Source organism: Brachycentrus maculatus, unplaced genomic scaffold, assembly GCF_059751285.1.
Source record: "Brachycentrus maculatus isolate JH-2025_06_01 unplaced genomic scaffold, ASM5975128v1 h1tg000095l, whole genome shotgun sequence".
NCBI lineage: Eukaryota > Metazoa > Arthropoda > Insecta > Trichoptera > Brachycentridae > Brachycentrus > Brachycentrus maculatus.
The window spans coordinates 257,483-273,701 of NW_028280849.1; the positions used below are offsets into that span (position 1 = coordinate 257,483).

At 29.8% G+C, this 16,219-nt stretch overlaps 1 long non-coding RNA gene across 1 annotated transcript in view; it reads right to left on the reverse strand.

Annotated features, from left to right (window-relative positions):
• Positions 1–2,060: 2,060 nt before the first annotated feature.
• Positions 2,061–16,219, reverse strand: part of LOC148310445 (uncharacterized) — a 42,365-nt gene continuing 28,206 nt past the window's right edge. Inside the window, exon 3 of the long non-coding RNA XR_015837396.1 lies at positions 2,061–2,113. This is a non-coding gene — a long non-coding RNA (uncharacterized LOC148310445). The remainder of the gene's footprint in view (positions 2,114–16,219) is intronic.

The window sequence follows — 16,219 nt, forward strand, 5'->3', positions numbered from 1 at the left end:
AAACTTAAATCTAATAATCTCTTATCACAAAAAGCATTTAAATATAACGCCATATTGGTATCTTACCATTTAATTATATTAGTTACCACATTTCAGCTGTTGAATTTCACTTGTAATATTATATTATAAATATTATAAAAATGTGTTTATAATATTTATAATACAATACATATTTTTTTAAATAAAAGTTATTAATTATTTATTCAACGTTTTTCAGTTCCCCAATATTCCCATTATACCTTGTTCCTTCAAACATGCTTTTAAAAACTTTTTTAAATGGTTGTTAACTCGTTTTGTTAGTGAATCTTAGTGCGGGGACTTTATTTAAAATTTAATCTTAAAATATAAAACAATAATATGAAATTTAATCTTCGTATCTCTAGGATTCATTTGCTAAAGTATGAATGATAGTTTACATACAATACTTCAATTATTTGTTTAATTGTTATATCTGAAAGTGATGGTGTTAATTAAGTTTAAAGTTAATTTAAAGGATTTGAAAAAAAAGTAATAAAAATTATACAATTATCATTCACATTTCAGCAAATACAAATATATTCTTTTTTTGTAATCTTTTATATGTTCACTTTTTTTTATTCTCTCACATTAGAATATAAATTTATACCAAACATCAATTTTGTAATTTCTAAAGAAAAAACGAACCCACTTGTATCTCCAACTTGTTTAGCGGAATAACGAATTATCTGGTCAAATGAACGATTCTACTTTCTTCACTCAATCGACCATATCACGCACTTGTGCACATGGTCGAATTTCACGATTTCAGCAAAACTTGGACATTCTCGGACATTCATGTATCACAATACATCACAATACCTTCACTTACGGTCATCCTTACAAAGTGTTCCGGGACACAGGACAACTATACATTGTACAAACAGGGAAGCACAGGTAACAGGCGTGAAATTAGGGACGTGCGTAGTAATAATAGACGTGAAGAACACTTCTCAAATGCCTCTTCATTCATAAATTCAGAAATATACCTGGAATTCGTTTCATTCATAAAATGCACTTGTATAGTAATAGTACTTTTTTTTATTTACAACTTGTGCAATGACGTCAGATGTGATGTGAAATTTTTTTTTAAATTAAAATGTTTTAAGTATTATGAAGATTTTTTATGCTATCTAAACTAAAGCGAAGAAGTTGTAGGGATAATAATATAATACTCTGGGCACATACAGGGTTTATGACCTACCATTAGGTGGTTTAAGTGGTCATTTTACAAACTGTAAAACATTTTCTAATAATAACCATATTATTGAAATTTGAAAAGTTGTATGTGAATTTAATATATATAGCAGGAACGTTACACATAACACACACATTTAAATGCTGCAATCTATCTGTTAAAATATAACTGATGTAGTGCTGAAAAACTAATATTTAAAAAAAATATTGCCATAACTTTATTGTCTTTCTTGGGATATCAAAAAACCCTTGTAACAACCTTTTGTCTGGTCAAATCCAATATTTGTGCACAAATATTTCAAAACATATTTGGTATATTGTTATACGATCATTTAATATATGTATTAATATACCATTTTGATGCGATGCCCTATGCACAATCTGGGTTCGAATAATGATTGAAAAGAGAGAAAGAGATAAATGTATATCATAAAAAAAAAACAATTTTTATACTCTTAAATCACTTTATATATATACATATAAAAAAAAAATTATACACAAAGTGATTAACTACTAATTTTAGGAAATTCCAAGACTTAAAAAAATATGTATATTTATCGTGTATTGACATAAATCGTGGTAAAAAATAAGTGAAATAGGTTAGAAATTGGTATTTTTTATACAACGCTGTTACCAACCACCAATAAATGTCAGTAGAATTTATTAGAACTATTTTACAAGAACTATTTTATCGCTTATTAAACACTTAAAATATCTTGTTTTAAAATAAAAATAAAAACTTTCAATCTTCGAAATTCCTTGATACAACCGTCTTTGTTCGCATCCAGAAAGGATTCGATTTGCAAGGAAGAAAAAAAATACAATTTCCACCTTTAGAACGTTCCTTCCTTCGGAGTGGCGGCGACAGGCTGTCTGGTCGGCGCGTTTTTTTACCTGAAAACTTTAAGTTTCCGTTAAAACCTTTTGTGAAGAAATTACATTTTGTATAGAAAAGTGTCAAAGGCACCCCTAAAGCTTGCCGCCCCTGGAGATTGAATGAAGGGGAAGATTCTGAATGAAATCGATTATTTGTAGGAGATTTGGGTTTTTATGTCTCCGCGATTGACGAAAATAATTATTAAACGGTTGCAACCCATTTTTTTTGATTTTTGTATTTAATGCAATTTGCGACGATTAAAAATGTGCATGTAATTTATTTTCAATGCAATTTTCCCATAATATCTTGTAACCATATCATTCATTCATTCAAACCCTTTTCTGCACCCCAATGGTGCATAGGTCACTGCATCATGTAAACGCAGTGTTATCTTGATCATTAACATATGAAGGAAAAGTGATCAGCCCCCCGCTTCAGGTACCAGTCCAGGGTAATATTGAGTAAATATAAGAGTGAAAAAATCACTTATATTTAATAGACCCTCCCTGGGAATCGAACCCGGGTCCTCATAAATATAAAGTAATGAAAATAAAAAAGATTTAAAAAAAATATTTGTTTCAGACAAAAGGTATTCTAAAAAAATCAAATCCCAATATATATTCATATATATATATATATATATATATATATATATATATATATATATATATATATATATATATATATATATATATATATATATATATATATATATATATATATATATATATATATATATATATATATATATATATATATATATATATATATATATATATATATATATATATATATATATATATATATATATATATAAATGTTTATATATAAATACTTCCTATTTTTAGTTTGACAACAATGTGAGGACACCTCTTTAAAAAAAAAATTCATCATAATTATTATTTCGTAGGCTTTATGTTATCTTGTATAGTAATATTTTTACAAGTATCGGCCAGATGTCCTGTGCGCATGTCCGGATGGGTATTTATTTGTCCAATTGTTATCCACGTGGTTTCATCGGAAACCACTTCCGGAAGCCCCGTCCTGGGTGGTCACTCGGCCACGTATTGTGGGTTACCGAGTTAAGCCTCTCAGCGGCCGTCAATACAACATGCTTTAATATAAACTAGTCCTTCGGAGATCCTGCTCAACATATTAGAGAAAAATCCTACCTACACATGTACCTTTAAATATATTTGTTGATTTATTTAAGCCAAATTAACAGTTTATAATGTTATAGTTTAATAATAATAAAAAAAACGATTTACTAGATTTATATTATCCACTGACACTTCGTGATGGAATTGCATTTTTAATTTATTATTAGATTAAAACCAATATTTTTAGCTTTTCCACTTTTTTATTTGACCAGCGACCGGGTTTTGTCGTTACCGACATCATCAGACTGGTCAGACCAGTCTGATGATGTCGGTAACGACGAAACCCGGTCGCTGGTCAAATAAAAAAGTGGAAAAGCTAAAAATATTGGTTTTAATCTAATAATAAATTAAAAACGATTTACGTTAAATTGTATCCGCTAAATGCCCATAACGTAACAAATAACTATTTACCTGTATGCCTAATATAAAATAAATCAGTTTAGTAACTCGATTGAATTATACGATACAATTGTTCTATTTTGTTTGGAAAATATTCATATTGGGCAAAATGTTGTAAACAAAAACGAAATTTTTATAAAAAGAAATTAAAGCATAGAGCTTTATAAAAACTTAAATTTGACCTTGGCAGAAATATTCTCTAACTGGGCGATTGCCAAATATTAATAAAAAATTAAAAATCATGTATTTTTGGAATTTAAAATTAATGTAATATTTATTTTGCCTTCTAATTGTTTCAAACATATTTTCATATTTCAAACGCACGAATAGTACAAACATACTATTTATATTAATGCAAAAATTATGTGATTTATTTCTTTAGAATTTCACTTTGTGGCGAGACACGATTAAATTATAAATAAAACACTTGTTTTTTACCACTTGAGTATTATATTATTACAACTAGTTTTGGAAGCTTCAGATGCTTCTATCTACGTGTATGAAAATAAATTTTATGTTCTATCTACGGGTTTATATTTAAACCCGTAGATGGAAGCATCTGTAGCTTCTAAAACTAGTCGTAACAAAATAATACTCAAGTGGTAAAAAAAGTGTTTTATTTATAATTTAATGCAAGAGATCATTACAAATGTATCATGATCAATTTAAATTCAGTAAGAATACTGTATCCTAGTAATACCTAGATTCGGCGTAGTGTGTTTGTGAGAACTAGTTTAGAAAAAACACAACCCATTTTTTCCTAGTGTTGCAAAATTATCTATCAAAGTTATACATACCTATGTTATATTTGTAGGTTTTAAAAAAAAACACTTTATATAGATTTCCTTGGCTACAATAATATCTTAGAATAGCATATCGTTAAGTTAAGATTTTATTAAATGAATTTTATTGAAAAATAACTATTGCGGAGACATATTGTCAGTCACAGTCACATATTGTCAAGATTTGTCTTTTCAATTCTCTCAAAATATTTATTCAAATATTTCTTAGAAATTGTAAAGAATCAGAATATAAATGGCATAAGTAGGAAAAATCATGTTTGTTATTTATCGACATTAGGTGCAACCGTTCATAGTCAAAACCAACAAAAGAGTAAAATATTTCATAAAATCCACAAAGTACGCAGTTCATTTATGACGAGCACAAAACACGAGCTTTGCGAATAAAGGGAGTGATTCTAAATAATCGGTATTTAAAGAAAGTGAAAAAAAACACTACTCGGTCAATATTTGGCCGGTCTATTTGTTATGGGCGAGACCGCAAAATGTTCATCAATGGTTCTCAATACCAACAATGGAGGAGCCTCCGCGAGTACAATGGACCACCGAGTAAATGGGCGGGATGCGGGACAGAACTCACAATTACTAGTAAAACTTCTCGTTATGATACTCGAATTCAATGGACCTACTTAATATGTCACACATTGTCTAGCATAAAAACAGAATCTCACACCCACTCGGAGGCGAATTTCGAGAATCGGACCCTCTAAATACAGGGGATTCTTAAACTTACTTATCGACGACATGCTGCCAACTCGGTGTTAATACGAAAAAAACAACAAAATCAACATTTTGAACCATGATATGCGTAGAGCATTACATCCAATTAATACAGTATTAACTCGATCTTTGATTATAAGAAAGCAGGGTGGTCAGTCCTGCGGTATAGTGGCTAACCATACATCGTTGGAGAGATGCGTGCATTAATAACAACCTCAAAGATATATAAATATTTATACATTCTCTCAGACACATCATGCATAAGACCACCTTTTCTATTTATTTATGAGCCATTTATTTATTTATAAGACAAAGCTCCTTACTGCAAAACCAGAGAGACTGATTTGAATCGGAGATCATGTCGAGGTCACCAATTTATGGCACAGGGGTATATTATTGTCTCAAATAAAATAATTTCTTATTATTTACTTTTCAAATAAAAGAACCTGTTTTAATGAGAAAATGTCAAGTTCATACATAGAATGACATCAAAACCCACGTATATTCCTGACATTAAAATACAAATCCTCAATACGATTCAAAAGTAAATGTTATTATAAAATAAAACAAAATAATTAATAAAATTGTCTTTTTATATATTTTTAAATAGAAAAATTAATGATGGAAATCTAATCAACCTTTACAATCATACTTTTTTTAAAAACATCTACATAAAAATTATTATGTAGTTGATTCCTCATCTACTTTTTAATCGCCGTCTGGTTCATTTTGTAATGACGTTTCTTCAACCAGCTAAAAGTCATTATACGCTTTTTTGTATTGATCACTTGTGAGATGAATAGAGTTTATTGACTGAATTATATTATTGCGAGTTCATATTTCAGCACCGCCTACTTTTTTTAACAAATAGATATTCAAGCAAATAAATTTTTCAAATTTCAAAGATATCTTCGAGTATTTATTTATTCTGAAGTTGTATAGAAAGCAATTTGGTATTGAACTATTTACGAAAGGTAATATCTTTTATTATTTCTCAAAAGTAGGATTTAAATGTTTTTTTTGACATTTGGAAGGCGTATTTTACTTAGCATAAAAATATTTTAATTTTTGAAAACTTTTATAAGTGTGGTAAGGCGAATTGGCATGGACGAGACGAAAAATTGAAACTCTTAAATGAACGCACGTAATATTCTGATTAAAAAACTAACTCGCATAATTATATATCACGTTGCAGTGTTTACAATAAATCTCAACATATCGCTCACTCCTTTCAACAACGTCATATATAAAAAAACTTGATTTTTCAGGATATCGTTTTTAGAGTTTAAGAATATAATGAAAAGTATTAAAAATAAATATGAAGCCACTTATTGAACTTTTCACTGTGCAACAGATCTTTTTAAGTAAAACCCGAAGGTTTTCTTACCATTTGAACAATATTTAGATAATAAAAAAATAGACAATACATTTTATTCAAAATGCTAAAACAACACTTTCTGCCCTATAGCGGGTAAATATTAAATTTAAAATATGCTGCTTTTGCTGGGATATAGAGCATTTTCTGGGGAAAAGACGATTTTTGATATATGACGTTGTTGAAGGGAGTGAGCGATATGCCACTTGTATTTTTTCACAATTTAAGCATTATCGAAATGGATACATATTTATACATCAATACAAATCAGTTTAATGAACAACAATTTCAATAAATTTAACATTTTCCAATATTTCATCTTTCATCATAAAATTTCTGAAAAACTGAGAAAGCGATTATTATCATACGTTGTATTTTTTTGGTTCACATTTAAAAAAAACAGCAGCAAAATTAAAAAAAAAAACTTAAAAAAACTCTTATCAGAATGTAAAAATCAACTCAAAAAGTCATCTATTGTTTATATATATAAATTTTAGATATTTTATTTTAGATATCATGAAATATTTAAAAATATTATTCCTGCTAAATATAACGTATAGCTACTTTATTATGAAATCTCGCATACCTCATTATACTAGAATGATTATAATATATTTAGAAATTATTCACTCCATCAGCCCTGCGATTCAGGTACCAATCCGGGGTAATATTAAATAAAATTGAGAGTGAAAAATCACTTAAATTTATTTGAACCCGGGACCTTCAGTACGGTAGCCTAGCGTGCTGACCAATACACTACAATGGCGGACATTTATTTAGGAAACAAAAATATTTAACTAAAAATCTCAATTTGTACTGGTACATACAGCGCAAAAATAAACCCCATCATTCCCTTCGACATAAATTGGATGTTAATAAATGTTTCGAACTACTTAAGAAATAATCTCATTGGATTACTGAATTTGGGAAATATTTCAAATTAATAAAGTATTAATAAAGGATTTTGTATGAACGATATGGACCTATGCGAAGAAAATTAATATAAACTTCGCATCCCTTAAAACGCTTATCGAAGCACGCGGACCGATGTGCCGAGAACACAACAAAGAGAGCCACCCCTGTAAAGGATTACCTAATCCACTTAGCTTGTATGACAGCCGGTAAAGCGCTAAGGGTAGCTAGTAGGTATGCCACCACCCAGAATCTTGGAGCGATAGATCGATATCGAAATTTATATTTTTAGTTACATTTCACCAATTCACTATATTTATAAATAAATGTATCTCAAGATTAACTGCTATTTACTAAGGCAGAATAATCGCTTAAATCTTAATTTTGCGTAAAAGACCATTTTTGTTTTGAAAAAAAATAAGTATTCTTCGAAATAAATATATGGTTTCGAAAATAAAAGAGTTACTGAAAGGTATATATATATATATATATATATATATATATATATATATATATATATATATATATATATATATATATATATATATATATATATATATATATATATATATATATATTGTATGCATACAACACGTGTGAATTGCCGGTTGAGTACTGAATTGTTTATCTGAAAATACACCCTTGAAATGATTTTTACAGGACATCATACTGAAAACATTTTTACGCAGCTTTTATAGTGTTATCTAGTATGTAGTGCATTCCCTTTTTATTCCTATTTCAATCTTTATTTGCCCTCAATGGTGCATAGGGTACTGCATCGTATAGAATCATAACTATCTCGATTGTTAAATCTGTGCTTTAGATAAATATTACAGTGAAAAATCACATAAATTCATTTTAACCCTCCTACCCAAAGCAACCACCCAAATGTCTAAATTCTTATATTGAATTTAATTAGTTTAACTTTTTCAGTATGTTAAATTTGGATAATAACTAATTTCAAACGTGACTTTAAACATTATTAATATGTGTAAGGTAATTGTCTTACACAACTCCGCTGATAGGTGGTTTTACTTCCTTGAATATTAAATTTCCCGCCTTCCTGTACAGGAACTCTTATTAAAATACAGAGAATGGATGAAGGCGAAAAAGAACATAATATCCTCCCTTAACTCAAAACAACCCCCAGCACAATTCACCCTCCGCCTTCCAATAAGACTTCAGCAAAGCTTTTCCCTGAAAGCTCCCGTATCACTTGTTAACAGACTCCGTGAAAGCCTTATATCGTTATACAGCATCTTTCTCTTTCTTGTACGCAGAGGAGAACATGTAATGAAAGGGATGAAGGTAGGGTGTCTAAGAAACGTAAGTCTTTTTAAGAGCGAGGGCGCAATATCTTTCTGACATAGTTGTTTCCAGAAGCGGAAAACCTGGATTGAAATCCTGAAAATGTATTTTTTTGTTCTGAAATTAAATTTCCATAATAAAAGGCTGTAAAAAAATTAAGTTTTTAATTTTAAGCATTACCAACAAAATTATACATTTTATTAAACTTAACAACTTTGTTTTAACCACTTTTTTATTGGTACACTTTATCCAACCGTTTGGATAAAGTGTACCAATAATAAAGTGATTAAAACAAAGTTGTTTAGTTTTATAAAGCTTATAAAATGTGCCACAAAGTATCTGCGAAAAACAGTCAAGAAAATTATATATTTTTAAGCGTTTTATTTCATTACACACGACCAGTTTCGAAAACTACAGATATTTTCATCTAACGTTAGATCTCAGGTAAGGTTAGATTCTAACTTTACCTGAAATTTGTTATGTAGGGTCAATGTAGGGTACCTGTGAACGGCTTCACTTATTGAAACTACGCATTTCACAAACCTTGCAAAAAAAATTATTAATTTGACACTCCCGGTGTTTTTTCTGTCCCTCAAGGTTGAACAAAATATTTGTTTACAAAAAATATTAATTTAATAATAATTTTCTTGAAATGGATTTATTTTCCTAATGGTTTAATAACTATAACAGATGTGCATTAAGTTTTATCTCGAGAATTACAGAGAATTTATCCACTTACAAAACTTCAATATTTCTATGTCGATAATCCTAAAAATAAAGTATTTTTTTTAATACTAAAAGCATACAAAAACTGGCATTGTAAACATTGGAGTATGGTACGTAAAATACTCAATATTTCGTCGTTATCGTTACTTAAAAACTCTACTTCTCGACTACTGGTTACGGAATAACAATTCCATCACTAGGTCATCATCAGTCTATAGTTGACCTGATGATGGAATGTTTTTTTTTAATTTGGTAGTCGTGGAGTAAAGTTTTTAAGTGGTATTAGACAAACTGAACGATGTATAATAAGGGGAGTGTTAATTAATTTTTTAAAAATTTTTACATAAAAATTAACATCCGATGGAAAATGTTAGCGACCCCAACATATTACACACCAAAAACAATATTGTTGAGCGAGAAATGAGAAACAGAGAGGAACAGAGATATGGGATCTCGCTTTTGTGCGACAGAGAGGGAGCGAGAAACAAAGAAGTCGTCAACTCGAGGCGTGAGAGCTTAATAACGAGCCGTCTCATGGCAGACGTTTTTCTTATATGAGTATCCAACCAGGGTTTCTCAAACATTTAACTTAATTGTTAAAATGTTTAGAAAGTTTTTTTTTCTATCTTATTATGTTGTTCACTGCGTATTACGTTGCTTGTTACCATCAATTGAAAATATCAAAACATAAAAATCGCGACCTATTCGCATTCGCTAAGTTTTATATATTTTTTTTAATTAACCGGAGAATTTAAGAGAACTTAAGGATATTTTTGAACAAACTGACATTTACATTTTTATTTATATAAATATACAAGTATACCCATAATATAAGGTACCATGAACACATATTTTTCATATCGTCATAAACAAGATGCAACATAATTTTTACTAATAATCATTTTCATTATCTGCCATCGTTGTGTAGTAGTTAGGGCGTTTAGCTGCCATGCTGAAGATCTCGGATTCGATTCCTAGGTGGGTCAAGATAAATATTATATAAGTAATTTAATCTATGTCCGCCTCCGTAGGGTAATGCTCAGCACGCTCGGCTACCGTTCTGGTGGTTCCAGGTTCGATTCCCAGGGGGGTCAAATAAATATAACTAATTTTTCCACTCTAATATTTATTCAATATTACCCTGGACTGGTATTACCTGAAGCGGAAGGCTGATCACCTTTCTTTCATGTGTTAACGATCAAGATAACACTGTGTTTATAATTCAGTGCCCTATGCACCATTGGGTTGCGGAAAGGTGTTTGAATGAATTTAACTATACTATTTATTCAACATTACCTTGAATTGTGCCTGAAATGTACTTATGATTAAACTGCTTTCATGTTATTAACGATCTATATAAAGATGCAGTAGCCTATGCATCACTTGTTTTGGATAAGAGTTAGATTTTTTTTTACGATAATCGTAGAATATCAAAACCCAGCTAGTGGCTAGTTTCCGATACTTTTACGCACTTCATAAAAGCGCCAAGTATTAATAAGCAGGCAGTCAAAAACCTACCCCTATTGTGGCCATTAAAGTTAGTATCGGGTTGTAAGTAACCTCCTCCCTCCAGTGGGGCCCGGGGACGCCTAATGAAAACAAACGACGCCTCTATATTACCCTGAAACGGCGACCTAACGCCCCGGCGCTGATACTACCTTCAGCGATGATGTTTACTAAACCGTTGATTGATGACTCATCCGTAAAGTAAAAAGATCGTATGTAGATTTATGAGGAGCAATAATGTCGGAATCATGTATTAAATTATACGGTCTAACAATAGCTTTCGGGGCCACTAGATGAGTCGTAGTCCTGAGAGAAGGGATGAGTCCTATTTTCAGCTACTCATCAACTCGACTTTATTTACCTGAATTAAATTAAATAAAAAATAATACCTGCGCTTACGATATCTTAAAATTGTACGAATGCAAGTAAAGATCAAGATACACTGCGCCAATACGATGCAGTGCCCTATGCACCACTGGATGCAAATAAGGGTTAGAAAAAGAAGAAGTTTTATAAATAGCTACGTACAAGGATATTTGTTTTTTTGCTATTATTATTTTGTAAGGGGTGACACCACTAAAAAATGTTTAAAATGAGTAAAAAAAAATAAAACATTTTGAATATGTTCAAATATATTACTTGTTCATAAATCTCGATTATCTTAAATCTGGGTATTTACATGACTATAGGCTGGTAACGTAATCACTTTACACGTGTGTAACATTTACTATTCTACCCATGATTGTCAACCACACAACTTAAATTTTAAAACTCATGCATTTATCATAAATCTCATCTCGTTTCATGTTTGAGTTCACAGCAGCATTCATGGTTGGGTTAAGAAAGCCTTTATTTTGCAGAGATCCTATTTAGATATATGTAAGATCCTAACCGAACTATTTTACTTACTGGGAGACGCTTGAAAATATAATTTAAAATTTTAATGCAGCGTATTTGACTTGTCATATAATTCACAACATTTTGACTCCTAACCCAAAATGTTGTGTATGTTTATTAGCTTCTTTGACCGTAATGGCAATGCCATCTTTTAAACGTAAAAGCAACACTCCCAACACTAAACATTATTCATGGTGGACAGCGTGCTTCCTGACAGCAACCATCATTTATAATTTTTGATGATTTCTATAGCATTGTTGTTTCAAGATTCTTAATATTTTAATTGAATCACAAGATTTGTAAAATTATATTGTTCATTAACATGTTGCTTTTCTATTTTCTTTATTTTTTATTTTACTAGAATGAACCACAGCAATGCTTGCCAGGGGTACAGCAAACTCTATGTGAATTTTTAATGGAGAGAAAAAATGCCCTTCTACTAATATATTCCCCTGTATTTTCGAATGGCAATATTCACCCCAAATTGACATGTAACAATAATGCAATGAAGCTTCTCATAAATACAAATTTATATTCACCATATAAACCGTTTAGTCTCCACCGGGAACATTGTCACCCCTTTTAATCAAACTAGCTTTATGATGACATTAAAGTCAATCTTATTTGCATTCAATATTGCCCAAGTGTAGCTTTCCACCGAGCTTTTTTAATATATCACATCGGGTTAGGAGCTTTAGAAAAGCTCTCGGTGTTTGTTTTTCTACTAATCACATGATTTATTCAATTATTAAAATCTTCTTTTAATTCATTTTTTTAAATCACATTTTAAGAAGCAATATTTTCAAGCAATTTAAACTTTGAGTGTGTCCAAATACTGGTTCACGAATTTGGATTATCTCCAATTAGGAGCTATTTTTAATATGATTTTTTGACATCTCAACATAGAATGATAATTTAGTAAAAAGCTTGCCTCAGCTCATCATAGATGTCTCTAGTGAAATTCTATTAAAATCTAGCACTATGTTTGGAGTTTTAACAATATATATATATATATATATATATATATATATATATATATATATATATATATATATATATATATATATATATATATATATATATATATATATATATATATATATATTATAAATATATATACATATAATTACATGGAAGTTTTAAGTATTTAGTGTGGTTGTCAATCATGGGTAAAATCGGTGAATGTTTCACGTGTATAAAGTGATAACATATAGCGGTCGTTAGACCAGTAAATGTCCAGACTTTCATATTTTTCTTAGTCTTTAAAATAATACAATTTAAATTTGGTATATACCACTATGACACATGTTTTGATGCAATCCGCATTCTTTTCAAACAACGCATCATCTTTAAATACGTACGGTGTTTTAGAAAAGGTTGCGGAATGCATCGAAACACGTGTCCAGTAAAACTAAAATTAAAAATGCATAGATACTACCTCAAAGTGACTGCCGAATCAATTGATTACGTAATTTAAAACTTGTGGTTTTCAAATACTATAATTTTGTTCTAATCTCGTCAGGAATAGATCTGTAATTTTCATTAGAGGATGAAAATCATAATTATTTTATTATTATTTAAAAAAAAGTTTAACTGTTCATTTTTCACTTATTTTTATTATAAATAATGTAACTTATGTAGCATAGAGTTATGTTATAGTTACACGTGTTCGTTTGTTGAATGACAGCAATAAACCTGGTGAAGAATGGCAGGCGTGATGGATCGGACACCTAATGACGGGGACTACGAAAAGAAGAAATATTATTAAAACTTCATAGTTAATGCAGAGTCAGTGGCGACACATCTGTTACTATCTATTCGTGCACCTTCAATGTATACACACGAAACTCCGAAAGTCCGACTAATTAAAGTTTAGCTCGAATGTTAGTAATGGTCATGCCACAAACTTGATGACCCTTTAGCGTATTTCTATCTATGAAAAATCATTCGTTTTTCATGAATATCTCACCATAGACTCTTTACATATTAATTATAACAAATAAGATTAGAATTTTTGCAAAAATCTGATTGCTGTTATTAATATTTCTGATCATTTTTTTTCTTTATTTTGAATGTTTTTGTGATATCTAAAATAAAAATTAAATATTGAAATGTAAAGATGCTCTTGAAATATGAATTACATCATATTTTTTGAGTTCCACTTCTGTGTATTAGATAATTTAAAATATCAATTGCATGTACCCTTTTTAAGCAAATGAGAAAAAAACATTCACTAAAATAAACTTACTTTAAAATAGAATAAGTTAAGTTTAATTGAAATATGTATTAACTTACTCTTAATGCAAATATATAAAGTAAATAAAATGAAATAATTTATATTTGAAGCACTTAATTTGTGATTTTCCATATTATTATTAAAATGTAACTTTGTTTTCAAATCACTATATTTTTTTTTCATAACTTTATTAAAATGTCTACCGGTTTCGAAGCTAACCGCTTTTTTCTCAAGACTGATTAGTACTTAGTATTAATCAGTCTTGGTTAAGAAGCGGTTTGCTTCGAAACCGGAAGATATTATAATTAAGTAATAATAAAATATTTATGGTGATTTGAAAACAAAGTTACATTTTCATTATAAATAAAATAAGTTTAAAAATGGATATGATATTTTCAGGCGTCTGTTAAAAAAAATTGTGTGTAAAAAATTCTGGAGAAAATCTTACATAAGTTTTATAAAGGTTTCAGTAGTAAAAAAAACTTTCTAATTTTATCCATAGATATTCCCAAAAAAGAAACATATAGTTGATATTTGAAATTGAAGTATAAATACTTTGATAATTTCATTATTTCGATATTGTGGTTGTCAATTATGAGTCGAATTGTGAATGTTACAGTAAATAAAGTACCTTAATAAGAACTGTAATAGACTTCTTCATCTTAATATGTTGAGGAATTAATAATAATAAAATATTTCACTATTTGGTTTTATCCATCACATTGACTAAGTTTGCAAAATGCAGAATCCTAACTTTGGCATTGGATTAATGATATCAACCTTCTCCCCTCGCAATAAAAATAATACTTTGTATTTCAATATGCTAACAAAATCCCTACTTACTTGTAGCATAGCCTGTCCACATCAAATATCTCTATTTGCAGTCGTTTATGAAGATTTATAGCTTACTGGTTAATGTCCTAATACATGCAGTGTTATTGATTTCTTATTTGTCTACTTACATGCAATTACACAGGGGTGAGTTTGGGTGGGTTGATTTAATATATGTACGAATCCACCCACCCCCTTCATTCGGAATGGCATAGTATTAAAGTAACTATTAAAACGAGGTTATAAATTCTTCAAAAAATGGATTGTCCGCTTTTTATTATCACACATCGTGGTATAAATGATTTACGGAAAAAATGCACTATGTGAAAATTCCGCATATGATCGACATCACACAACAAGAAAGAACCATATTTATTTTTAATTAAAAAGATATGAATACCTGAGATTTATTAAATGTATCTCCAATACTGCAAAGCCTCTCTGGTTTCAGTATTGAACATTTGAACTTTATTTATATGCACAAAGACTTTAAAAAATACTATCACAAATTTCTAAATGCTTTCATAAGGAATAAACATTTCCTATTAATGCATTTTTACAAATTTTTCATTCCAATAGGTATTATGCAATTACAAATACCTTAACCAAAAGAGCTCAGGTTAAAGTATGTTAATACTATATAGGAATGAGAGTGGATAAGGAAAAGTATATAAAACAAGGAGAATAACGGTAATAGAGTACTTGGGGTTGCATACAAGTATGTCTAGGATTATCAACTTTTTTGTACATTGCACAATATTAATGTGTATTCTCTTGAGGCCAAATATGTAGGTCAGCTCTAAACAATATTTATTATGTATTGATTTAAAAATAAAAATAAAAACAACCACAATCTTTGTATTTCCCATTGATAAACACATCAATATAAAAACCTAAAAAAAGATGCTCGATTTTATTTATCAAAATGGTCATCTTATGCAATCTCTCTACATTTTTACGGGACACCCTTTTATCATTTAAGGGGTGACCGTTGAATGCTAATTCATTTAATGACGCGTTAGAAAAATGGTCGCTCAACCCTTTAGGGAAGCACATAGTAGCTTGTGCGCTTCGTGTGTGTATTTACAACCCAGGGAGAAGAGGAGAGAGTCAAGGAAGTAACGTATGTCCAGTCGCGTGTCTGCACTCCCTACGAGAGGCTTTAATATTACTCCACTTCGTGCATACTCCATTCACTCCATACATATCTCAAATAGTCTTATCATGCTTGGATTGACTTGATATTTCACGAATTTATTT